The sequence below is a fragment of the Phoca vitulina genome, unplaced genomic scaffold (assembly GCF_004348235.1).
Source record: "Phoca vitulina isolate PV1807 unplaced genomic scaffold, GSC_HSeal_1.0 scaffold53, whole genome shotgun sequence".
Classification (NCBI taxonomy): Eukaryota; Metazoa; Chordata; class Mammalia; order Carnivora; family Phocidae; genus Phoca; species Phoca vitulina.
The window spans coordinates 6412015-6439659 of record NW_022589756.1 but is presented as its reverse complement, the minus strand read 5'-3'; the positions used below and the strand labels follow the sequence as shown (position 1 = coordinate 6439659).

At 48.0% G+C, this 27645-nt stretch overlaps 1 long non-coding RNA gene across 2 annotated transcripts; it reads right to left on the bottom strand.

Moving 5' to 3' along the window:
- Nucleotides 1-4402: 4402 nt before the first annotated feature.
- LOC116622628 lies at nt 4403-17347 on the bottom strand. 2 transcript variants are annotated; one of them, XR_004297598.1, is made up of 4 exons: nt 17222-17347; nt 14314-14421; nt 9299-9426; nt 4403-5201 (listed from the first exon to the last, which is right to left on the bottom strand). It is a non-coding gene; the product is annotated as an uncharacterized LOC116622628 (long non-coding RNA). The 2 variants fall into 2 exon arrangements; XR_004297599.1 differs by lacking the exon at nt 17222-17347 and adding an exon at nt 14898-15139.
- Between the last annotated feature and the right edge of the window lie 10298 nt (nt 17348-27645).

Sequence of the window (27645 nt, the reverse complement as noted above, 5' to 3'; positions counted from 1 at the left end):
GTCAAAGTGCCGGCAGCCCGGAAGATAAGAAATGTTTATGTGGAGATCTACTATTCACCAGAGAGGACCTTGGGGCTGTTTCAAAACACTGCCCACACATGGGCTCACCGTAGCCTCTGCCGTCTGTCTGTCTGCAGGGCAACGCCTGATGTTGCTCAGAAACAGAAAATTGTGTTCCAAGCTGGAACATCTTGTCTCTCGGTTTCCCCGTAGCTCACATAACACAAAAATTAAGGGCAAGGGGCTGTCCGAAGGATTTTTAAAATTAGTGAATTTACATTAAAAACTTTACAAAGATATAAAACATACATCACGTTCGACTGCTACGTTTAGCACTTCATCTCCCTTCCAATGAATAAAATAACGATCATCTGAACTAGTCCCGGAGAAAGCCCAGACCTAACTCAGCCTGTTCCTCTGGCTACATGGAGGTCTGGTTTCTATTAGTTGATGGACAGACCCGGCGCCCCCTGCCGATGAGCTTCGGAGGAGAAGGCAGCCACAGAGGGAAGCTGCCAGGCCAGAAGCCGGGCACACACACAAGATGCTAATGTGCAAATGCACCACGGAGGACCAGCCCGCTTCCCTGGGCTCTCCGACTCAGCCAAGTCCAGCTGAGCTGTTAAACAGAGCCCATCAGTGACAGGAAGCCTGGCCAGCCCAGAGCCAACACGGCTGGTCTAATGAAAAGGCCTTTGGCTGGTAGCACCAGAGGCGACAAGTACAAGCCTCTGGGATGTCTGAGGTGCCTCCTCCATCCCCTTCCTCTGCGGTCTTGGCAACTGCGCTTGGTCCAGCACGAAGAAATGCTGAAGCAGCAGGACGGCTCTGACCCTGAGTTTATAATTGAGAGAGCGCTGGAGAAAGCAGAGCTCTGTCAGTTCCTTCCCAGCCTCCCATCAGGGAGCGAGGCAACAAAGCCGGTGGCGATGCATCCTCACCCATTTTCATAACCATCAAACATTTATGCCGCCCCTCCAGGCCGGGCACTGGGCACGGTGCAAAGCATACAATCCAGGCTCTGCCCTTTGCAAGCTCACGGACCAGAAAGGGGATGAAGTCAGCACACAAGACCCCGGCAGACAGGGAAAGGGAGTCAGAAACGGTCTCATGGGGAGGCAAGGAATCTCCCCTCAAACCAGCAGCGCCCTAGAGCTGGTTGGACCGGACTGTGCTGGGAGCTGGGGCAAGTACATCCTCTCTAGCCTCGGGAGTAAAGGAAGGCATGCAAACAAACACCCCCCAGCCAGTGCTGTATGTGCAGGGACCGCAGTGGGGATGAGTCACAGAAATAGCACAGTGGAGCGTTTGAGCTGGGTTTTTATTTATTTATTTTAAAGATTTTATTTATTTATTTGACAGAGAGACACAGCAAGAGAGGGAACACAAGCAGGGGGAGTGGGAGAGGGAGAAGCAGGCTTCCCGCCGAGCAGGGAGCCCAATGAGGGGCTCAATCCCAGGACCCTGGGACCATGACCCGAGCCGAAGGCAGACGCTCAACGACTGAGCCACCCAGGCGCCCCTTGAGCTGGGTTTTTAAATCATAGGATTTCAACAGAGCGGGGAGGAGTGAAAAATCAATGCTCCAGCCAGAGGGAGCGGCCAGGACGTTCAGGGCAAGTCCAGGTTAGGTAAGCCAGAGACCAGACGTGGGAGGGGCTTGAAAGGCCTCAGTGCAGAGGATCAACTTAGGCCCTTAATCCATCAGTCATTTTTAAACATTGTGGTGAAAAGCACGTAACGGGGGCACCTGCGTGGCTCAGTCGGTTAAGCGTTTGCCTTCGGCTCAGGTCATGATCCCAGAGTCCTGGGATGGAGTCTTGGCATCGGGCTCCCTGCTCTGCGGGGAGCCTGCTTCTCCCTCTCCCTCTGCCTGCCGCTCTGCCTACTTGTGCTCTCTCTCTCTGCCAAGTAAATAAATAAAATCTTTTAAAAATATATAAATAAATAAATAAAAATTTAAAAAAAGAAAAGCACGTAATATAAAATTTACCATCCTAACCATTTTTTTTAAAGATTTTTTTTTAAGATTTATTTATTTATTTATTTGACAGAGACACAGCGAGAGAGGGAACACAAGCAGGGGGGTGGGGGAGAGGGAGAAGCAGGTTTCCCGTGGAGCAGGGAGGCCGATGCGGGGCTCGATCCCAGGACCCTGGGATCATGACCTGAGCTGAAGGCAGATGACCAACGACTGAGCCACCCAGGCGCCCCTAAAGATTTTATTTATTTCTCAGAGAGAGAGCGCAGACATGCAGGGGGAGCGGCAGGCAGAGGGAGAAGCAGGCTCCCCGCGGAGCAGGGAGCCCGATGTGGGGCTCAATCCCTGGACCCTGGGATCATGACCTGAGCCCAAGGCAGATGCTTCACCGACTGAGCCACCCAGGCGCCCCATCATCGTAACCATATTTAAGTGTACAGCTCAGTAGTGCTAAGTATATTCCTGTTGTTGTGAAACACAGCTCCAGAAATTTTTCCTCTTGAAAATTTGAAACTCTGTACCTAGTAAACAAGAAATCTTCTTTCCTCCCTACCCCCTCCCCAACCCTAGGTCACTTGCATTCTACCTTCTGCCTCTATAAATGTGACTGTTCTAGGTATCTCATTTAAGTGGAATCACATAGAGTTTGCTTTTTTTGTGACTGGCTTAACTTCACTTAACATACTATCTTTAAGATTCATCCACATTGTAACATGTGACAGGATTTCCTTCCTTTTTAAGGCTGAAAAATATTTCATTATAGGTATAGACCACATTTTGTTTACCTATTTGTCTGTTGATAAACACTTGTGTTATTTCCGCCTTTTGGCTATCATGAATAATGCTGCCATGAACATGGGTGTGCAAATATCTCTTTGAGTCCCTGCTTTTAATACTTTGGCGTATATACCCAGAAGCAGGATTGCTGCATCATACAGTAGTTCTAGCTTTAAGTTTTTGAGGAATCACCACAGTGTTTTCCATAGTGGCTGTGCCATTGTGCTTTCCCACCCACAGTGCACGAGGCTTCCGATTTCTCCACATCCTCGCCAGCTTTGTTACTTTCTGTTTTTGATGGTAGACATCCTTGTGTGTCTGAGCATCGTTAGTCATTTCTGAGTAGAGGCATGATGAACCAGAGCTGCCCGTCGGCAGGAAAAAAGTCAAGAGGCAGAAGATGGTCAAGGCTTTGGCAGTGGTCAGACTAAAGGGAGGGACTCCTGTCGAGGTGTGGCGGCAGAAGAAACCAGGGCTACCAAAGAAAAGAAGTAGCCAGACAAAGGGCAGGAGAGGGGATGCCAGAGAGAGGGAGGAGCTAAATGGGACTCGAGTTGCAAGCAAAAAGACTGAGAAAATAGCAATACAGTGAGGAAAAGTGGGAAGTTGGGAGAGGGTGCTGCTTTTGGGGAGGTGCCAAGACGTGAGAGGTGCCTGCAGCTGACAGGTTAGTTGCCAATGCAAGACTGGTGTCCCAAAGAGAGTCCAGGGCTAGACCCAATAATGGCATTCATTCGTACAGCACTTTTATTTACGTGAGCCCCTCGATGCTCATGACACCTGGTAAGGTCAGTCCAAGCAGGTGTCATTTCCATCAGCTGAGCGATAAAAAACCAGGAAGTACAAGGGACAAGCCAAGGACACTCGCATGTCAGACAACAATCAGACAAGCTCTGAGTTTGCTTCTGGTCAAGTGGCCTCTTCTTTTCCTGAGCTAAGACTTGCCTAGGCCCGATCAGCGGAAGACACGTTCGCTCATTTGACAAATTTTGAGTGCCAGGTGCTGGAGATTCACTAGTTAATAAAACAGACAGAATAGACATGATCCTGCCATCATGGAGCCTATATTCTTGTAGATGGTGGAACAATCCAGCTGGCCTTTCGGCAGTTTTCTGAGAAGCCCAAAGAATTCCCCAGGAGAAGTGTCCCAAGGCAAATCTGTGTCTTGAAGAGAAAGGTGGTCTGCTCCGTCTGTCACGTTAACTCAAGTTGGACCCACTTGCAGTCTTGACGGACCATACTCAGGACAACAGCAAAGGAGAGCACTACCTAGAATAAGCTCATAAAGTAGTCAGACACAAAGAGTACTTAGAGTTGACTTTTAGGGAAAACATTTCTTTCTCCCTATTTTCTTTCCCTTTTATTGAAACCCATCAGCCAGAAGTCTGTCTTCCTCACTAAATACCAATAATCCATGTCTACAAAGGAGGTTTCCAGTATACCCATGTTTATAGCAGCATTATTTATAATAGCCAAAAGGTGGAAAGAACCCAAGTTTCCATCAACACTTAATAGATAAACAAAATGTGGTCTATAAGTACAATGGAATATTATTCAACTTTAAAAAGAAAGGAAGGAAATGCTGTCACATGCCACAACACAGATGAACCTTGAAGACATCGTGCTAAGTGAAATAAGCCAGGCACAAAACAACACATATTGTATGATTCCACTATGTACGTATGGAGGATTCCGTGTACCCAGTGTCGTCAAAGTCATAGAGACAGAAAGTAGAACAATACTCCCCAGGGTCTGGGGAGGGAAAGGGGAAACGGGAGTTGTTGTAATGGGTACAGAGTTTCAGCTTAAGAGAATGACGAGAGATTCCTGGAGATGGGTGGTGGTGTTCGCTGCACAATATTATGAATGTACTCACTGCCACAGAACCATACCCTTAAAATGGTTAGAATCCATTTTACCCTGCTGCCAGTAGAATAGTCAGTCCATCTTCCCCATCTCGTCCTTGTCATCATCTTTAATCAGAGGGGCTGACTAGACGCTTCTCGGTGTACGATCTAATGTTTCCATGGTAACCACTGTAAGGCAGATAGATGCCTGGTGGGCACGATCTCACCAGCAGATCAACAGGGTTCACCCGACTGGCCTCTCTCCCCTGCGCTCCACTCTGTAAGCTGCTCCACGGAGAGCGAAAAATCGGTGTCACATCGTGTGCCTCTCTGCATCTCACACCATCTTCAGCCACTCTGGGGCTCAGTTCTTTGAGCATTCCAGTCGATAATTTGCTCCCAGCCAGCCACACATGCTCTTCTTCCCACTGCAGAACATCTTCTCCTTCTGCTCCTTCCTCACTCCCCCACCTTGTTCCTTTACTAGCTCTTCCTCCTCCTCAGAATTCTTCAGGGCGCCGATGAGATGCCTCTTCCTCCAGGAAGCCTTCTTGTCCTGAATGCCCAGATGATGTTATATCTTCTGTTTCGTGCTCCTGTGGAAAAAAAAAAAAAAAGCCACAGTGAGAGTGAGAAAAATTAGGCAGGGGGAGAGGGGAGTCATCCCAGATGCCTTTTATTTAGACAAAAACCTGTGAACATAATGGACTTTGGATTCAGAAGCCATCGGACTGGAAACCCCAGATGTTCTGCTCACGAGCTGTGGTACCATAAGCAAGCTACTTAAACTACTCCAAGTCCCTTTCCTCTTATGTAAAGCTGGGATCAAATGTCCTAACTTTCCAGGGTGCCGAAAAGGTGAGGGGGGCGGAGAGTGGCATATCCCAACTGTTCTTGTCTTGGGTCACTCCTCACTGGTTAAATGTCCTCGCCAACTCCCAGATTGCCACCTGCCCAGACTCTACTCCCCCTCCAGCCCACTTCTCAGGTTGCGGTTGGAACATCTTTCTAAACTGCACATGTGGGTGCCTGGGTGGTGCAGTTGGTTAAGCTTCCGACTCTTGATGTAGGCTCAGGTCATGATCTCAGGGTGATGGGATCGAGCCCCACATCGGGCTCTGTGCTCAGCACAGAGTCTGCTTGGGATTCTCTCTCTTTCTCTCCCTCTGCCCCTCCTCCTGCTCACTCTAAATAAATAAATAAATAAATAAATCTTTTAAAAAAATAAACTGCACATGTGACAACCCTCTGCTTACCTGTAGTTCTTCTCCATTGACTTCAAGAGAAAATCCACATTCATAGTTGGTCCCTGGTTTCTCTCTCTGGTCCTCCTGTCTCACTACTGCCCCCATGCCCTGAGTTCCAGCCACACCGAGTTCCAGCCTCAGGCTCTTTTGAGGGCCGTGAGTCTTCCCACACATTTCCTCCTTCTTAGGAAAGACCCTCTCCTATCCCGCATTCTGCCTGACCAGGTAGCTTCCCTTCGTCCCCAGGTAGCTTCTGCAGTGAAGCCTCACCTGACCACCACTACTTGCATGCGCAGCCCCATCTTGCGCCCCTGGGGAACCCTACAATTTTCCTGCCCCTTACTTATTGCATTTTTTCTGTGCATTAATTTTGTTTTAATTTTGGCTTTAACAACTTTACTAATGTGCAATTGACATGTAATAAGCTGTACATACGCAAGTGTATTACCTGGTAAGTTTTGACCTGTGTAAACACCCATGAAAGAATGACCACAATCAAGATAAAGGATTTATCTATGTTCCCCCCAAATTTCCTGGTCCCCCCTGATAATCTCTTCTTCCTGCCCTCCCTGACCTCTCTCTCATTTGCAGGCAACCACTGATTAACTATCACCATATATTAGTTAACATTTTCTAGAACTTTATATGAATGTAATCATACAGTATATACTCTTTTTTGCCTGGTTTTGCCCAGCACAATTATTTTGAGATTCATCCATGTAGTACCAATGGTTCATTCTTTTTCTTTTATTGTCGAGTAGTATTCTATTGTATGCACATAACACAGTTTGTTTATCCATGTATCTGTTGATGGGCATTTGTATTGTTTCCTGTTTGTATGAACGTATGCTTTCATTTCTCCTAGGTAAATCTGTAGGAGTGCAATGGCTGGATCATGTAACAGGATATATGTCTAACTTTTTTTTAAAGATTTCATTTATTGGGGCGCCTGGGTGGCTCAGTCTTTAGATGTCTGCCTTTGGCTCAGGTCATGATCCTGGGGTCCTGGGGTCAAGCCCCATATCAGGCTCCCTGCTCCTCGGGAAGCCTGCTTCTCCTTCTCCCACTCCCCCTGCTTGTGTTCCCTCTCTCACTGTGTCTCTCTCTGTCAAATAAATAAATAAAATCTTAAAAAAAAAGATTTCATTTATTTATTTGACAGAGAGATAGAGAGAGAGCAGAAGTAGGCAGAGTGGCAGGCAGAGGGCGAGGGAGAAGCAGGCTGCCTGCTGAGCAGGGAGCCTGACACAGGACTCAATCCCAGACCCTGGGATCATGACCTGAGCTGAAGGCAGACGCTCAACTGACTGAGCCACCCAGGCGCCCCTACGTCTTTTTATTTTTAATTTTTTAAAATTTATTTTTATTTATTTTTATTTTTTTTACTTCTAACTTTTTAAAACAAGCTGCCAAACCGTTTTCCAAAGTGGTTGCACCATTTCACATTCTCACCACGAGTGTATGAGAGTTCCATTTGCTCTCCATCCACGTCAACACTGGGTATGGTCAATCTCTTCAATTTTAACCACTTTGGTGTGTCATGTTGTATTATTCTGGTTTTAAGTTATATTTTCCTAATGACTAATGATGTTGAGCCTCTTTTCACACGCTTATCTGTTACCCATACATCTTGGTTACTGATGTGTCTGTTCAAAAAGTTTTTAAAAGAAAACAAACTGTAAAAGCTAAGCCTGTTAGATAAATTTTTTTCCATGAATTTAATTTCTATGTTTTATTCCACTATCTAAAGTTATCATTTTTTCACACTTGAAAAAATTGTGGTAAAACATACACAACATAAAACTGACATTTTCACTGTTTTTAACTGTACGGTTCAGTGGTACTAAGTACACAGTCATTATCATGCAATGGTCACCACCACCCATCTTCAGAAATTTTGTCATCATTCCAAATTGAAACTCTGGATCCAGTAAACACTAACTCTCCACTCCTCCCCCCACCCCAGCCCCTGGCAACCACCATTCTACTTTGTGTCTCTCTGAATTTGGCCACTCTAGGTACAGTATCTGTTCTTTGGTGACTGGCTTATTTCACTCAGTACAATGTCCTCAAGGTTTGTCCATGTTGCAGGCTGTGTCAGAATTTTCTTCCTTCTTTACAGCTGAATAATATTCTTTTGTATGTATATACATTTTGTTTACCCACTATCCATCAGTGGACACTTGGGTGGCTTCTAGCTTTTGGGCTATTGTCAATAATACTGTTACAAACATGGGTGTACAGATATCTGAATCCGCTATTAATTGCATTTTTTATTTTACAGTATATTTTTTTAACCAAGTGCATTTTTTTAAAGATTTATTTATTTATTTGAGAGAGAGAGGGAGCGAGCGAGTGAGCATGAGGGGGAGGAGGGGCAGAGGGAAAGAATCTTCCAGCAGACTCCCCAGTGGAACAGGGAGCCCAGCGCAGAGCTCAATTTCATGACCCATAAGGTCATGACCTGAGCCAAAACCAAGAGTTGGACGCTTAACCAACTGAGCCACTCTGGTGCTCCTAATCACTTGCATTTTAATGGTTGCATCCCATTGCCTACCACAGGGCCTGACAAATAGCGAGCATTTAATAAGTATATGTGAAATTAATAGCTGAATGAGTGAGTGAGTGAGTGAGTGAGTGAGTGAGTGAATAGATGAGTGATTCCCACGCTGGACGCCAGCTCACACACAGCTACAACATTCGTCCTGTAGGTGTCAGTCACGGCGTCCTAACGTCAGGCTGCTGCGTCTGTGAAGAAACTGATCTCTGAATCCCTTCCAAGAGGTGAAGAAAACACTTTGCCTGATTTGGTTTGTCACCCTCACCACCACTGTTGCCCCAAGGGAGGCCCAGCTGCCTGAAGTCTCTGCGTTGGTCCCAGGCTACTAACTCAGGGGGAGGCCTAGCTGTGGCTACTCCGAGATGAGCCCTCTCCTCTGAGACATCTCGGGAACCACTCACCGCATTCCTTCCCGTGAGATCACAACAATATCAACAGCTCACATATTTGTGTGCTTACTCTGTGTCAGGTGCCCCAGAAGCAGCGTCTCATTTAAAGGATTAATAACCCCGAATTAGGCACTGTAAGATTCCTCACTTTATAAAACAAACAAAAAGGCACAGAGAAGTTTAATGAACTTGCCCATGGTCATGTAGCTGCGAAATGGAAGAGCCAGGATCCGAATCCAGGTGCTCTTCCCCAGAACCTACCAGGCAGAAGGAAAAAAAACACAACCAACCACTCAGGCTGAAAGCAGTTTTCAATTAGTTATGTTGAAATTAACCAGAGTCATCCTAAAATAATTTTTTTCTAAGTTTGAATAATATTTATTGACTATATTTTGGAAAACACATTAAAAAACTTTAAGTCACATAAGCCCACCAAAAAAAGATCATCACTCTCAACACATTAACATGTTTCCTCCCAGTGTTTTCTCCTTACTTACGTATTTTAATTCAGATGACATTAATGAGTGTCTCCATTCTCTTGAGAAAGAGGCATTAGTCGTCTCTTGATGCATCTGCCATTCGTACCCGCTCCCCCACCTTCTCTCTGTGCGTCTCTAATGTGTCCCTGCCAAATGACGCAGTACAAAATGAAAATGTTAATGTATAGTAACAATGATGGCAGTTGACAGTGAGTGGCCACCAAGAGCCAGGCCCTGTGCTGAGGAGGCACCTCACATACGTTATCTTCTGTGGTTCTTGCGGCAACCATATTAGGTGGGAGCCATTATTTTTTATTGTTATGTTAATCACCATACATTCCATCATTAGTTTTTGATGTAGTGTTCCATGATTCACTGTTTGCATATAACACCCAGTGCTCCATGCAGAACGTGCCCTCTTTAATACCCATCACCAGGCTAACCCATCCCCCCACCCCCCTCCCCTCTAGAACCCTCAGTTTGTTTTTCAGAGTCCATCGTCTCTCATGGTTCATCTCGGTGGGAGCCATTATTCTTCTCATTTTACTGATGAGGAATCCGAGACTTAACATTTAACATGTGGCTCTTCCTCTTTCCTTCCTTTCCTGAAGAACTCAGTCCTAACACCACTGTGTCCACACACGGGGTGGTAAGGGGTCGAGACTGGGGTGTCAGAGCCCCCACCTTACCCCAAGCGGTTGAAGAACATGTCTGCATGTCTGCATGAAGGTAAAAGGGCTTCTTGGTATAGGGGGGGACTCAGTGTGGGGTATGAGGCCCTGAACAGGGTGAAGAGAGCCAACGGTGGTGTGGGAGGGTGCCCCTGTGGGGGGGGGCGGGTGTGGCAGAACCTGAGCAGATGGAAGATGGAGTCCTCATGGGCAGCATGGGGTATGAGATCCTGAGCAGGGTGAGGGAGGGGACTGCGAGTGGGAGTGGGGTGCGGAGCCCAAGCTGGGGGAGGACGGCATCCTCATGCGGGAGGGATACAGTGACAATGGGAGACTGATTATGGGAAGGGGAGCAATCAATAGGTAGTCATATGACACAGAACGTAAGCCAGATGTGCCTCTGTTGAAGAGTCACAACTAAGTAAAGGGAGGGAACTGGAATGAATCCTGTGGTGCTAGACGGGCATTGAGCTCTTGGTGTGAGGTCACTGTGTTCAACAGTCCAGCAGACGTAGAAATAAATACATACGTATAGATATAAATATATGAATGTATCTTCACGGATCTCCCTAGCTCTGTCCACTGAGAGGGCCTGGAAGCCACAGCACCCCAACTGTAACAAGCGCACCCTAACCTTGGTTTCTGAGTTCGTTCTCTGCTATAAAGAACCAGTGCTACTGGGACAAATGGCCAAGAGAGGACTAGAATATTTGTTGGCTATTCGTATAAGGACGTGCTCAAAGATGGACAGGGACATCTCAAAAGGACATAGGAACCAGCTCAGAGAGGCTTCCACTGGCCCAGCAGAGGACAATTTGAATATTAAAATAAAAAAACCCAAACTGTAGTAATGGACTACAGCCTACTGAACAACACAGGAACCCATGATTCCATACTCATGTAAATAAATAAATGAACTGAAGTCTCACGAAGAACAGGTTTCAAAGGACCTCCCCACAAAATAAGTAATAACTGCAATAGAAAAAGAAACTTGACAGTGGAGAGAGGTTGGCAGGAACCATCTTAATCAAATGGCAAAAGTAATCATTCCAGTAACGGGTAAAATTGAAATCAGGAGCAGCCTGAGAGGTCAAAGTGAAAACAACACAGTCACTTGTACGATGTTCTGCCAAGGATCCACAGCCTGAATCCAATGAAGAGGAAACACTAGACAAACCCAAACTGAGGACATTCCACAAGACAACTGACGTGTAATCCACACACGTTTTAAGCTTCTGCAGGTCCAGGCTGAAAAGCAGTTCCACGTAGAGTCAAATGCAACGTGTGACCCCGGGTTAGATCCTTTGCTGTAAACAACATTACTGGCACAAAGGATAACTCTCCAGCCTAAAGATTGGACGGTAATAAGGTATTAATGTTAATTTCCTGACTTTGATGGCTGTGTCCCACACAAGTGGAAGGTTTTTATTTGTGGGAAGGACATGCCAAGGCATGGGGCATGATGCAGCACAGCAACTTATTCTCAAAGGCTCAGCAGAGAAAAAAATGAATTTTTGTTTTACTTGCAACATTTCTGTAGGATCTTTTTTTTCTTTTTAAGATGAATTAATATATCCAAGGTCACCTAACTAGTTAGAGGCAGGATTCAAATCCAGGTCTAGAAACCAAGTTCTCCAGGGGCGCCTGGGTGGCTCAGTCGTTAAGTGTCTGCCTTCGGCTCAGGTCATGATCCCAGGGTCCTGGGATCGAGTCCCGCATTGGGCTCCCTGCTCAGTGGGAAGCCTGCTTCTCCCTCTCCCACTCCCTCTGCTTGTGTTCCCTCTCACTGTCTCTCTTTGTCAAATAAATAAATAATCTTAAAAAAAAAAATAGAAACCAAGTTCTCCAGCTCTAAATTGTTCATTCACTCCTCTGTAAGACAGTTCCTTCTGGCGTGGGGAGGTGGCCTGGGGGTGGAAGCCCCATTCAGCTGGCTCTTGTGTCTTTTGAAATGTCCCCATCGATCTTTGAGCACTTCCTTATAATAACAGAATATTGGGGCGCCTGGGTGGCTCAGTCGGTTAAGCCTTCAGCTCAGGTCATGATCCCGGGGTCCCGGGATCAAGCCCTGCATCAGGCTCAGTGGGGAGTCTGCTTGTCCCTCTCTCTCTGCCTCTCCCCACCACTCATGCTGGTGCGCACTCTCTCTCTCTCTCAAATAAAATCTAAAAAAAATAATAATAGAATATTATAGGTCCCTTTTGTCCTCTCTCGCTCCGGCCACTTGCCCTAGGAGCAGTGGCTCCTCTCGGCAGAGGTGGGGGAAGGCGCCGCTCATCACAAACTCTAGAGCAACAACAGAAGCGACCCCTGGATGTCACATACTCAACAGTGCCCCCCGCGTATTCGTTTCTAGGCCCAGCTTTCTCGTTCGCCTTCAGCCCCCACGCGCCCAGCGCTGGGCTGGATACTAAATGTGAAAGCCCATAGTACTCTCCGTGTGGTGGCCCGTGTGAGCATGCAACATAGCAGAAGCAAGAGCGGAAGGGCCACGTGTACGCGGCCTGTACGGCCCGCCGTGGAACAGGAACACAGCCAGGCCCTTTCGCCCTTGGTTGGCCTGCCCCAGGCGCCACTCAGCCCAGGGCCCTGCGCGCTGCAGGCGGTCAGCGTCGGCACAGGTGTTTCCAACCGGTGAACCTTCTAAACTTCTCAAGGTCCACTCAGTCACTGAGACTGATGGCATTATTTCCTTTGCTTCTTGAGCCAGGGAGGGCACACTTCTTGGCACTCGGCAGTATTTATTCGAGAGAGATCGAGCATGAGTGGGGTTGGGGCAGAGGGAGAGGGAGAAGCAGACCCCTGCTGAGCAGGGAGCCCGACGCGGGGCTCCATCCCAGGACCCCGGGATCATGACCTGAGCTGAAGGCAGACGCTTCACCGACTGAGCCACCCAGGCGCCCCGGCCCTTGGCGGTATCACAGCTTCCTGGGCTGCTCCAGATCTTACTCCAGAGGTAGCTGAGCTGCGTCTGGGCCGCTAGAAGGATCTGGCCTCTTCCCACCTGAGGGCTAAGGCCAGACGGGCCCAGGCCCAGAAGGCTGCAGACACAGGGAAGGACCAATGATGCGGGGGCCCTGCAGTGACAACGAGGGGTCGCGCCTGCTCAGAAGGGCCCTCTCCACCACCGAGGGGGCTTGGAAGCACACAGCTGCACCTAACAACTTCACTTTCTGATGCTCAGTAAGCATCAGATGAGATGAGAGACCATGGGTTTTTTTCATCCTGAAAAGCCTCGAGCAACCATTTAAACACATAGCTCTTCTGGATTTTCTATTAGGATTTTCTATTAGAGGGAAATTCTTAACATCCACGAAGACACTTGTTGAACCTGTGCCCCTTGTGGGTGGAAAGCCGGAAGGTAAACTCGACTGTCTGAACGAAAGTGGTCCTAGTCTGACACAGAGACCACAGGACGGCACCCAGCAGTTGCTCACTTTTCCTCTGGAACACATGGGCACCAGACCGCTCCAGGTGGGCATCGGCAGCCCCTCTCTCAGCTCTCTTCCTTTCCTCATCCCCTGTGGAGCCTCCCTCTCCCCACACAATCCAGCCAGAATCACGAGGCTCCGGCTCAGGCGGCAGTGGAGGGGATGCGGGTCTGGTGAGCTAAGAGGGCGGGGGTGCAGGGGGGTGTCATGTCCGGGCAAATAGGCCCTCCCGGGCTGTGGCACAGGACATTTCTAAAAGACCTGCCTCTCTTGATGAGGTAGTATGGTTTTAAAAACAGCCACAACCATCCCTCCCACCCCGCATGCCTTTTTGCAGTGTAACTCTCGCCACTCCTCCTATCAGGAGATGGGGTCCACGTCCCTCCCAGAGTCCTGGCTGGCCCTGTGATTTTTTTAGTCAATAGAATGCAGAAGTGACACCGAGTGACTCCAAGGCCTTGGCAAGAAAGGCCTCTCAGAACCAAGCAGCCATGCTGTTAAGAATTGACCTGGCCATGGAAAGGATGAGGGGCTCCATGGAGAACTGAGGCGCGCCAGCTGAGGGCCAGCACTGACTGCAGCCTCGTGAGGGAGGCCATCTTGGTCCCAAGCCGATGGGCTCCCCTCCAACTGCAGCCAGCCAAGCAACCCCAGGCAAGAATGGGCAGCAAAAGCGCCTGCCTGAGCCCAGCCTGGCTGGCAGGTTCATGAGCAAACAAACGGTTGGTTTTAAGTCACTAAGTTTTGAGGGTAGGAGGCTGTTACACTGGAAAGATAATGAAAACGCTGCCAAAGCTGAGTGCTTTTCCTAGCAAGGCCCTGGCGTGTTCGTGTACCCCTTTCCTCCATCTTACCAAGAACCTGCCTCATCTTCGTAGCTGCGCATGGCCCAGAGCCCCAGGACGGGGAGAAGGAAATGAATACAACCTACCAGTTATACCAGGAAGTATTTAGTGAGAGCCTGAAACACATTCAGCATCACTTTCGGTGCCGCAGGAATACGAAGACATATCTGGGAGCCTCTCTGCCACCGGGAAACCTACACTCCAGATGAAAAATTAAAATTCATAAACACAAAACAATGGCAGGCACCTCACGATCGCATATAAGTGTGTGAAGGGCCTCTGAATATCAGTTCCCAGAGCCAGGCTGGAGCTGTCAGGGAAGGACAGAAGATGGTGGAGCTGGCCCTAGCCCTTGAGGATGGGAAGGACTGACCGAGATGGGAGAGAATATTCTGGGTGTGTATGTGAGGGTATTTAATTATAGGTAAAAAGATGTAAATGAGCTTGCTGAGGAGAGGGGCAGCATAATGCTGAGAGGACAAAGGGGCAGGAAGACAACAGCCAGGCCAGAATGAAGAGGGGTCTCACCAGCCAATGCTGTCACTAGGGCTCACTGGGATGTTTCAGTGACATTTAAAAGCTGACATCAGCAAAGCCCGCTCGGCATGGCATTCTGTAAAGCCCTAAGGAAGAGCTCCAAGAATGAGCCTTTTGTCAGAGCAGGGCCCACCTGGAGAAGGAAACGAGGCAGGGGCCAGGTTCCGGAGGGTTCGGGGAACTGCTGTCCTCAGGCAGGAAGAAGGTGTGCACCTGTTCGCATTTAATGTGGCTCAGCCCTGACTATGCCATCGATCAAGCTACTTCCTAAATCAGAGTCCACATTTGTTACAAAGGGAAGCTTCCCCTGTCCTGGCCAGCAACCAGGCATTCACACAGCCATGCTCTGCCCCTGGGAAGAGGACACTGGGAACCCCAGTGTCATGATGTCTCTCTCCACCAAATCTGCTACACCTCTAGCCTTCCTCCTCCCCTCCCTTTGGGGGGGGGGGGTTGTACCACCGTCCCCACCAGGCTTCTCCTGGCTTCTCCGTGTTGCCTCAGCCACGCCAGGGCCCTGAACTCACTGGAAGGCTGCACCCACACCATCCCTCAAAAATGACAGTCCCATCCACCAACCATCTTAAGGTGACAGGAGCCATTTAAGACTGTTCCTACCCTAAGGGAAGCTATATGGCCAGTATCCTTGCTCCTAATTTATAGGTGGTGATACTGAGTCATGGAAATGATTTACCAGGGCATTCTCAACACTCCAGTGACTCATCAGGGTCAAAATCCCACATAGCCCAACCCACAAGTTGTGTGACTTCGGGCACGTATCTCCTCCGCTCTGTGCTCTATCACCAACAGCGCGGCCTGGCTGGTGCCTGAGGCTTTGCCCAGGGCTCTGCTGCCGCAGTACCAGGGTCCCACCTCTCAGACCCTGTTAGAGCTCTACCATTAAAGCTAGAACCCCAAACCCAACACAGAGCTGCAAATCAAGGAATTCTGGCTGACGATAACCTGGGTGGTTGCGTGTACCTTTGAGAGAGGGAATGTCATCAAATGTGTGTCTTTGTGTGTGTGTTCATGCTGATGCGGTGGGTTCAGTAAGTTCCCCCTGTTGTGATGTGTAAGAATTCTTAAAAAGAATAAACAAGTTGAGACCCTGGCCTTAATGCAGACCCAGTCTCTAAGGGGATGTGCATTCCAGAAACAGATGGCCAGCTAGGCCAGGCACCTATTCTGGAGGACTCTTAGCGATTCTGTTGGACTCTGGCTCTTAGCTGTGTTCCCAGGGTCCACAGAAGCTTCACAAGCTGCCTTCCTTCTCCTTCCAGAAGGGAAAGGGCTAAGTTTATTAAGCTATGCGATGCTGGGAAAGGCACAACAATTTCATGTGCATGTCTTACAAATCCTCCGAACAGCGAGCTATTGTCCCACCTACTCACAAGGACACCGAGGACACCATGGCTCACAAAGGCTACCTTTGCCAGGTCACACTGCCGAGTGTGGGGGCGTCACCTTGCACCAGGCAGGCTCTGCAGGGCACTGGACTGACCTGGAACCTCCGGCTCCCCTCCCACTCCTCCAGTCCTTGACCCCAGCAAGCCATGTTCCTGCCTCCATCACATCTCTCCCTCGGCCTGGGGCACCCACCTCTCCACCAGCCAGATCGCCCCCAAGGCCCACGCCTCCTCCGCCCTGGAGCTTACACATCTCATGATCAGACCCCCTTCAATGACTCCTTATAGCTGCCCCTCTCTCGGGGTCCTCCCGGTTGCCTGTAATCCAGTCCCCATCCCACTCACCCGCACCGCACCAGGCACACAGTAGATCCCGCTAGGGGTCGCTGAGTGCCCCCCACCCCTCCGCCCGGCCAGCAAGCACCAAGGGACACGACCCCGACGTCCCCCCCCCTCCCCCCCGCCTCGGGCGCGGGGTCCAGCAGCCGAGGAAGGGAAGGGCGGCGGCTGGAGAACAGCCTGGGAAGCACTGAAATGCCCAGAAACGTGCTGTGACCGGAAACCTCCTGGGCGTGGCGACAGTGCGAGAGCCAAGGCTCAGCGGGCGCGGGTACGCCCGTCGCGGGCCCTAGGCGGCCCTGGACCGACCCCTCCCGCGCCGCCGGCCCCGTCCCTTCCCCTGATGGACCAGCAATGATTCTCCAGGGCCACTGTCTTCCACCGGAAGGGGGACGCGGCCATGGGGCCTGAGACCAGGCCTCCGCCCGGCGGCGCAAAAACCGCTCTCGCCCTCGTCCCCTCCCACCTCCCTCCTCAACCCAGCCCCCCGTCCCAGCCCCCAGTCCCACCCTAGCCTGTCCCCCTCCCCGCCCCCGCCCCTTTCCTCTCCGGCTCCGCCTCCCTCCGCCCCTCCCCCTCCTCTCCCTCCCTCCCTGCCCCCCTGGTCCCACCCCGCCCCTCTGCGCCTCCGCGCCCTTCCCGCCCCTCCCCGTCCCCCCCCGCGCACCCCGCGGCGCAGTCTCCCGGCGCCGCGCGTCACCGCTCGGCCCACCTCCTCCGCAGCCAATCAGTGCTCTCCTCCGCATCCGGTCCGTGCTCCCGGGGGAAACCTGTGGCCCCAGACGCGGAATCCGGGACAGCGTGTGCAGTCAGCGTGCACGAGTGCGGCTCCGGTGCAGAAGAAACCAGACGATGGGAGGGTGGGGGCCATGAGGGGCGCGCCGCCAATCATTTGGCTGTAGTCGTGGCGCTGCCACTGTCGCGTGTGTTACCTTTAGCACCTTATGACTTACAAAATGCTTTTCTATGAATGATCTCACTTGGGCCTCAAAACAACCCAGGGAGGCTGGCGGGGAGGAGATGAAAACTGGGAGAGGTAGAGGAATTCGCCCCAGGTCCCAGACTGGGCGGCGGGGCTCGCTTGGGTCAGAGGCCGGCCCAGGCCGCGCTCCACCGCCCTTCTGCTCGGAAACCGAGGACAAGTTGAAGCCCGGGTGATTGTCTCGGTCAGCCCCGATCTCGGGCTGAGATCCACTTGCGTGGTTTACTCTTTTAAGAGTGTCGACGGTTGGGGCTTGGAAAAACGGGAAGATGATGGGGAGAGGGGCGGAGTTTACGGAAGACGTTTAGATTGAGGAAGCCAAGAGAAAGGAGTAAATTCAGAGGGTTACTTTGCGGTTTCTTCTGCTACAAGCCTGACTAATGTGAGGGGAGAAGTTGCATCTGAAAAGGAAAGCCAAAGAAAAAAAAGAAAAAGAAAAGCTTTAGACAGAATGGCAGAAACTCTAGGCAAATAACGCTTTATTTGTGAGTGCCCCCAAGTAAGCACCGGGCAGGGGGCCTGGCGCATCTAGGGGCCTGGCTAATTGGCGCCCGCTCAAATTACAGCGTTGGAACAAGCGCCCCAACACACCCAAAGCAGAGAGCCTGGAATAAAGACTTACTGAGGGTGAGTCCGGTGCAAGCGGATGCTGCTTCGCCAGCTCCCAGTTCCTCTGGGGCTTTACCATTAGCTGCAGCTTCTTCCTCCAGGTATCTGCGGAGCTCACCGCTGGTACCCCAAGGACTCCTTCCCAGTGAGGCCTCCCTGACCCCTGATGTAGGAAAGGTTGGAGTTTGGAGCCAATGGCAAAGAAAGAATTCTTGAGACATCTTTGGTGCAAAAAGGTGCTTTAATTAAAGCAGCGGGGACAGGACCTGTGGGCAGAAAGCACTGGGGTCAGGAAGAGTAGCCTGTTAAATACTTTCAAGTTGGGAGGGGGTTAGGGATAGGGTAAGTCTCTAAGGACTTTTGGAAGCAAGGTTTCCAGGGCCTTGAGGGGGCTAGCTAGTGTTGGGAAAAGGTCATTTATTGCTGTCTAATAAAACCTGAGTCATGAGACCCTTCATATGTGTATCAGTGGGCCATTTGCTTGGAAGATGATTGCCAACACGTATCTTGGGGGGGGGCGGGTAGAGATAAAGGAAGTTTCCAAAGGAACTTTTATATGTTAAAGAAGACTTACAGGATCCTGGGGGTGTTGGGGTAATGTTAAGCTAAGATTGCCTTTTGCCCTTAGCAAAGTATTAACATCGAGGCAGTTGAGTCCCTAGAGAAATGTCACTCTGCTTGTGTCAAGGACTTGTCAATGGGCTGTAGGTGGTAAGGAAATTTAATTTCTCTCTTGCCCCTCTGTTTCCCACATGAACCCCTTCCCTGCCTAATTTTCCTAAAACCCTAGCATGCAGCAGGGGCTAGGCAGTGCTTCTCAAACCTGAAGGCGCCTGTGACTCATCTGGGCATCCTACCACAGGTGTACACTCAGCTGGCTCAGGGTGGGTCCCCGCGTTTCTAACAGGTTCCCACATCGTGGTGCGGCTGCCCTTCTGCCCGGGAATCTGTGGAGGACACTTTAAATAGAAAAGATCAAAAACACTGTACTATATTTTCATACTGATCTTTTTTTACTTCCTTCCTCCTTGCACAAGAACGTAAGTTCAGAAGGGTAAAGATTTGGTCTATTTTGTTCCCTGCTAGGTCCCCAACACCTACAAGGGCTCCTGGCACACAGTTGAGGCAGTGAAGGAGTAAATGAAAGACAAGCCAAGAAAGAAAGAGGGATAAATGTGTCATACCAAGTAGAATTCAAGGGGAAAAGTGTAAATGAAACAAAGGTTTATTTGGCATTTATAAAAAAAAAAAAAGGAAGAAATAACAGCCACAAACCCTTAGGTCTTGAATAGTATGATGTCAACTTATTTAAAGTAAAAACTGTCCAAGGAACAAGAAAAATGCAAATATCACATTGATTTTAGAAACTTTAACTCCTTCTCTCTTGGTCACATCTCATAGGCAGAAGGTGACATGGAAGACTTGTAGAGAGAAACTAACTTAATTTTAGGGCTCTGTATTTACTTTTTTATTGTGGTAAAATATACATAGCGTAAAATTTAGCATTTTAGCCATTTTTAAATGTAGGGTTCAGAGACATTAAATATGTTTGCATTGTTGTGTAACCATCAGCACCATCGATCTCCAGAACTTTCCATCTTCCCAAACTGAAACTCTGTCCCCATTCCCCCTCCCCCCAGCCCGAGGCAACCCCCATCCTAATTTCTGTCTCTGAATTTGACCTCTCAGGGTACCTCATACAGTATTTTTCCTTTTGTAACTGGCCTATCTCACCTGGCACGATGTTCCCAAGGCTCATCTATTCTGTGGCCTGTGTCAAAACCTCCTTCCTTTTTAAGGCTAAATAGTATTCCATTTTATGTACATACCACATTTTATTTATCTGTTCATCTGTTGATGGGCCTGGGGTTGTTTCTACCTTTTGGCTATAGTGAATAACACTGCTATGATCATGGGTGTACAAATATTCAAGTTCCTGCTTTCAGTTCCTCTGAATATACACCCGGAGGTAGGATGGCTGAATTATTTGGACCATTCCTTGTTTAATTTTTTGAGAATTTTCCACAGCAGCTGTACCATTTTTATATCCCCACCAGCAAAGCACAAGGATTCCAATTTGTGTACATCCTTATCTACACTTGTTACTTTTTTTTTTTATAATAGCTGTCCTATTGGGTGCCAAGTGTTATTAGAGTTTTGATTTGCATTTCGCTAGTGCTTAGCGATGCTGAGCATCTTTTCATGTGCTTATTGGCCATTTGGATATCTTCTGTGGAGAAATGTCTATTCAAGTTCTTTGCCCATTTTTGAATTGGATCATTTGGTTTTTGTTGTTGAGTTGTAAGAGTTTATTATGTATTCCAGATATGAATCAGTTATCAGATATATGATTTACAAATATTTTCTCCTATTTTATAGGTTGCCTTTTCATTCTGTTGGTATTACTGTGGTAATTCTGTTGGTTTTGTACTTTTGAAGTACAAAAGTGTTTGTTTTTTTTAAAGATTATTTATTTGAGAGAGAAGGGGGAGAGGGGCAGAGAGAGAGGGAGACAGGCAGACTCCCCGCCGACCCTGAGATCATGACCTGAGCTGAAACCAAGAATTGGACACTTAACTGACTGGACCACCCAGGTGCCCCAAAAGTTTTTAATTTTGATAAAGCCCAATTTATTTTTTCTTTTGTTGCCCACGTTTTTGGTGTCATGTCCAAGAAATCATTGGCAAATCCCACGTCAGGAAGATTTTCCTCTATTTTTTTTCTCTAGAGTTTTATAGTTTTAAGAACTCTCGATTGACTTTTATGGAGAAGATAAATTATTTATTTATTTTTTTAAAAGATTTTATTTATTGGCGCACCTGGGTGGCTCAGTCGGTTAAGCGTCTGCCTTCAGCTTGGGTCGAGCCGAAGGCAGACACTTAACCGACTGAGCCACCCAGGCATCCTGAAGATAAATTATTTTTAAAAGCACCATACAGTTCAAAAGTAGAAATTGTGCAGACCACAATATCTAGCTGCAGTGCAGTAAAAACTAGTTATTACTAGTAATTAATATTCTAGTAATTATATATTTGAGCATTGCGAAGAGTAGATCTTAAAAGTTCTCATCACAAGGAAAAAAATGTGTAACTATGTGATGAGTGTTAACTAAACTTACCGTGGTGATCGTTTTGCAAGATATACATGAATCAAATCATCCTGTTTACATCTAAAAGTAATGCAATGTTCCATGTCAATTATATCTCAATTAAAAAACAAAGAAAAGAAAACTAAAAGCACTAGACAGTAAAGCAGGTAACTGGGACTCAATTCTCTACAACTGTTTCTGACCTACCTCTGTGTTTCCCATGGAGTTCAACATAATGCTCTCACACAGGTGGTGACAGTCACTTCAGGTCAAATAAACAAGTGTTTCCTAAACATTCCCAAACACAAATAGCCTGCCCACCCACACCTCACTCCACCAGCAAAAAAAAAAGAGAGAGAGAGAACACCTGTAATTAATGACAAAAGGTTAACTACCTGCAAAGGTTAGAACCCTCTAACTCTGGGGTCAAAGAGAAAGTCGAGACTGAAATGCTAGATCATTTAGAAAATCACACTGAGAACACTGACTTCTGAAAAATAAACTTGAGGAAATCAAGAGGAAGAAGTTAAGGAGGACAAAATAAAAATGGATTATTTAGAAAAGAAAAAAATCCTCGTGAACAAACAAAAAATAAAGTTTTTTTTCTAATTAAGAAAACTGGATGTGGCGGATGGTCAGAAATTGAGGGGAAAATGCAGGTGGTGCCAGGAGAAAAGAGAAAAGGAGTCAAAGCATCCTCACCTCCCCTGCTGCCTGTCACAGCCTGAGGCCACTGCCCCGCACAGTTCACCTCTACAGCCCATCACGTGCTAGGTCTATGAGCCTGGACAAATTACTCAACCTCTCTCTGAGCTTTAGTGTGTTCTTCTCAATAGTAGGGGTGATTTCTACTTTTTCAGCTACTGGTCAGAAAGGACTAAATACAGGGTATGCATGTGGGGATGGTTGTTATGATTTGTTGATAATGAAATTAGTAATGAGAATGTTAATATCCCGTTTCACCCTATGGGAGGTCCTAAAGAAGAGTATGTGGGTCAAATCTGAGTGCCAAGGGGCGCCTGGGTGGCTCAGTCAGTTAAGTGTCTGCCTTCAGCTCAGGTCATGATCCTAGGGTCCTGGGATGGAGCCCTGCATCGGGCTCCCTGCTCAGCAGGGAGTCTGCTTCTCCCTCTGCCTACCCCCCCCCCCCCCCCCCCGGCTTATGCTCTCTCTCTTGCTCACTCTTTCAAATAGATAAATAAAATCATAAAAAAAAAAAACAGAGTGCCAAGCCAGGGGCCCTGTTCACCCGTGACAAAGGGAAGAAAGGCATCCAGCCAAGCAGCTGGTCAACCCGGTCCAGGAGGCCCATGCTGGGCAAGGCAAAACATGTGCTCCCTCCTCCTCCAACGTCTCCCCGTAGGTGAATGGGGGTGAAAATGAAGGTCTCGCCATCTATACAGAGAGTGACCTGGATTCGTTATTCCTGGGGTTTTTCCTCACTCTGCCAGCCTATGGTCAGATCTGAGGATGAACAACATGGACGGGAAGCCCACTGGAGGGAAGTGGGCAGTTTTCCAGCTTAGATGCTGAGAATGCTGATGGTGGCAGCAGTGGGATGTTTATGGAGTGACAATCCAGGTGTGGACCTCTGGGTGTTTTTAGCTTCTCGCTTGCCTGTGCTGGGAGAGGTAAGCCAGTTTGGAGCACCAGGCAGACAGGGGTTCTCTGCATCTGAAGGAGCTTGTGAAGGGAGAACCTGATGTGCACAAGGAGTCCCAAAGGTCACGGTACGAGGAGTGGTGCTCAGTGGCCAGCCATCCTCAGTGTCATGGCCCTGGAGGCAGAGAACAATAAAGAAATTCTAGATGTTGAGTCCAGCTTGCTCACTTGGCAACCTGGTTTGCAGGCTTTTCTTTCCTGTGGGCAGGTGAGGACATGAGGGGGAAATGCCAGGTTCCTGAACAGAATAAAGTACATAATTGCCAGATATGTGTCCATCAAAACCACATGAAGAGTAAGTCAGAAGATGTAGTGCCGTCTGTTGCGTAAGCTGCCCGAAAGAACAAGGTTAGCCAGGAAGAATCTGGTATTTCCAGCTGGGGCTTTCTCTCCTTGCCCTCATGCCCTCATCTGGGTAGAGGCAGAGAGAGAACATTGCCTGGCAGCTCTCTGTGGAATCATCCCCCACATTCCATGATAATCCTCTTCAATTGTTATAATTTGGGCAAGTTGCCTCCATGCCTCAAAGCATGGGCATGTGACCTGTGATTCCTATGGTGGTGTTGCCACAGACTTGGGGGAGACCTTTGTCTGAGATTACCTTTGTAAACCTGAATGCAGCCAGGGTAGGTTAGCCATCCTGTGGAGGGATCCTTCCTGAGAATGAAGCAACACTGAGGACAGCAGATCTACTCCCATGTGCTTCACATTTTGCCAGTAGACAAACTCCCTCTCTTCCCTTCAAGCCAGAGCTTGCCTGACACTTTCAACCAGAGCAGCGCTAATAGACCTATGGGGGTTGAATTGCATCCGCCCAAAAGATACATTCAAATCCTAACCTCTGGTACCTATGAATATGACCTTATTTGAAATTAGGGTCTTTACAGATGTGATCAAGCTAAGATGAGGTCATCGTGGATTAGGGTGGGTCTTATAAGACAAAGGAAATTTGAGCACATAGACACACGCAGTGGAGAACACCATGTGAAGATGGAGGCAGAGATTGGTGTGATGCGTCTACAAGCCAAGGATTATTGGGTGCCTCCAGCAACTGGGAGAGAAGCTAGGAAATTCCCCCTCAGATTCTCTCTCAGAATCTCCAAAAGGAACCAACCCTGCTGACACCTGGATTTTGGACTTCCAGCTTCCAGATCCATGACAGAATGAATTTCTGTTGTTTTAAGCCATCCAGTTTGTGGTCCTTTGTTATAGCAGCTCTAGGAACCTAATGCAACCCTAAGGGACGGTGTTGAGCAGAGTATCACCTCCTTCCTCTTCCTTCCAAGAAACACATGCAAGAGGTTTTTATGAAGTAGAATCAGTAGGATGCCCTATTTTACCGAAAGATGACATTTTGGCAGCTGTTTTCATCAGATCCCTGGCCTCTTGGCTATCCCAACTCTTCCCCCAGCAACCATGCTGAAAGAAATTTTAGTGTGGGCCCTCATCATATCTTGCCTGGATTCCTATAAAGAGTCTGTCATCGGGGCGCCTGGGTGGCTCAGTCGGTGAAGCTTCTGCCTTCGACTCAGGATCTCAGGGTCCTGGGATCGAGTCCCGCATTGGGCTCCCTGCTCAGCGGGAAGCTTGCTTCTCCCTCTCCCTTTGCCCCTCACCCCCACTCATGCTCTCTCTCTCTCACTCTACTCTCTCTCTCTCAAATAAATAAAATCTTAAAAAAAAAAAAGTCTGTCATCTTTTTCTTTCTTAGTTCTTCCTCTACCCTACTGCCACTTTTCCCCAAACATACTGATTTCATCATTGGTTACCCAGGCTCTGCAGAAGAATTCCAAGCTCGCTAGCACGTCATTCAAGAATTTAAAGAATCTCATCCCAACCTCTCTCTGTTGTCCACCATCACTCCCTTGCCATGTGCCCCATACTTTGGTGATACCAAATTATTTGATCTTAAATATTCCACATGCTTTCACAGCTGCATGTTTTTGCAAATCCGGTTCTGTTTGAAATGGTCTGTCCGTTAGTTGGCTCACTAAGAAGCTAAGTCCAACCCCCTTCTCTGAGCTGGCTTGCTATATAGAAGCTGGAAAAGGCAAATCGTCTCTTGCTCAGACTCTATTGCCGCTAAGGATAGTTCTGTGGCACAGTTCTGGCCAATGAGATGTAAGGAGAAATCTGCCGGGGGGTTTCTGGGAGTTTTTGCTTTCCCGATAGAAGGAGAAAACATGGCTGGCACTGTCCTCCTCATCTTTCTCCTTTGAATGTGGACACAATGGCTGGGCTGCTGTAGCCAACCTGTGACTGTGACTAAAGGTCATGAGAATTCCAGAAATGTCAGCCCTGACATTGTTGAGCTAATGAGTCATCTTGAGTGCCTAACTTATTTGTTATAATAAATATATATTGGATATATCATATATATTATACATAATAGTTCTTTATTATTATCTATTATTATTATTTAAAGATTAATTGATGCTAAGAAAGTAGCATGATCAGGGGCAACTGGGTGAGAGAGAGAGAGCACACAAACACGGTGAGGGGCAGAAGGAGAGGAGAGAGTGAATCTCGGGCAGACTCTGCGCTGAGCGTGGAGCCGGACTTGGGGCTCAATCTCATGGCCCTGAGATCATGACCTGAGCCAAAACCAAGAGTCGGATGCTTAACTGACTGAGTCACCCAGGCGCCCCTATTATTATTATTTTTTAAACCACTGCTAGTTAAGCATTCTGTTACTTGCAGCTGAAGACATTTCTAACCAATACATCGGTAAGCTGTTCAACGTTCTAGATCTTTCTAGTTAAATTGTTGCTTGCTATGAGAAGTAGTCCCATACATCCCGGTTAGACTATGACTTCCTCCTCTAAGCACCCATGACATTGGGCACTTATCTTAGTTGCAGTACACATCACATTAGAATGAATTGCTTACTTCCTGCAGTAGGCTATGAGCTCTGATCTTAGTCTTGCATGTACCTGCCCAAGGCATGATGGCACCCAGCAGAGTTGCCTGTACAAAGAGTAAGGGCTCCAAAAACACAGCCCAAGTGGAGGATTCCATTCACTGCATTGTAGCCGCTGGCAAGGATTTTCACCCTTTGAGATCTACAAGACAATGGCCGACCCACCTCACTGGGTCAGTTCCACACTCTGTCTAGGCAGATTGTGCTCTACAAATCCATCCGTCCAGCAGATACTTGCCGTGCTTTCATGTGTGAAAGATGCTGTGGTATGCTCTGCACAGGACAAAAAGAAAGGAAGGGCACATCTTGTGTTTTAAGGGAATACCTTAATAAGGAAGTTTATGTTTCTCTTGCATAGTCTTAAATAACAATGCAACCAGAGGGGTGGAAGAAATACATATTTGTTTGCAATGTGTGCATCCCTGGCTGCATGTGAGAATGATCTGGTTGCTTTTAAAAAAAGGCAAATGCCCAGGGGTACCTGGGTGGCTCAGTTAGTTAAACATCCAACTCTTGATTTCTGTTCAGGTCATGATCTCAGGGTTGTGAGATGGAGCCCCCCCATGGGGCTCAGCGTGGAGTCTGCTCGAGATTCTCTCTCTCCCTTTGCCCCTCCCCCCCACTCAGGCTCTCTCTCAAATAAATAAATTATATATATATATATAGTTTATTTGTGTATATATAAATAAATATATATATGTATTTTATATATATAAAATATATGTGTGTGTGTGTGTGTATATATATATATATATATATATATATATATAATTTTTTTTTTTTTTAAGGCAAATGCCCAGGCACTCTCCCTGGGGAGCCTGATGAAATTGGTCAGCTGCTCCTTTCCCCACCCCGTCTGATTTTTTAAAGCTCCCTAGGTGATTCTAATTCCAGTCAGGGGTGAGAACCACTGATTTAAAAGAGGGAGAGATGTGGGCTAGGAAGGCATCTTGGAGGCTGTGGTCTCTGGACCAAACCTTGAGGTATAAGGGAAGGTTGGACCGCAAGGAGCAGGGGTATCTGAGGAGCGAGGAGCCTCAGGAATGAAATATCAGTGTAGCTGTCAGCCAATCAACCAGACTAGTTGCAGAAGAGAGTTCTAATAGGTCAGTACTGGGAAATACAACTAGAAATATAAGTGGGTGTGTAAGGGGAAGGGCCTTGAATGCCAGACCAACAAAGTTAGACCATTCCGAAGGCAAGGATCGCCATTCTGATGGCGATTTTTATGCTAAGGAAGTAGTATGACCAGGGACACCTGGATGGTTCAGTTGGTTAAGCATCAGACTCTTGATCTTGGCTCAGGTCTCGATCTCACGATCGTGAGTTCAAGCCCCATGTTGGGCTCCACGCTGGACATAGAGCCTACTTAAAAAAAAAAAAAAAACTACAAAAAATTTTTTTTAAAAAAGAAAGCGTGATCGAAGAGAAACTGAAGAAGAAACTCTGCATGCAGGAGGAATAGGGACTGTATGAATTAGTAAACAAGGATATCGTCTGTTAAGATCATTACACTCAAGCTAACACAGCCACTGGTGAGGTTGCCGGTGGACCTGAGGTGCTCCCAGGTTAACCTTCCTTCCCACAGCGTCCACTGGCAGCTTCTGCCCAGTTCAGACAGGGATGTTTCGAAGAGAACCCCAGGTTTCTTTGGAGTTCCTTGTTATCAGCCCTCATGTTCCTTTCATCCTTTTCTGCCTAATGCCTGTCATAGCACATCAGAGTATCTGGCACCTTTCAGGTTCTCAAGAAACAGAAAGGAAGAAACCCGCCACACAACTCAGGTAGGCTCAGCTGCAAGGCATGCTGGGAGCTCAGAAACATGGGAGGGTAGGGAAATAGAAGAGAAGGCCAGACCCAGCTGGAGCTGGAAGA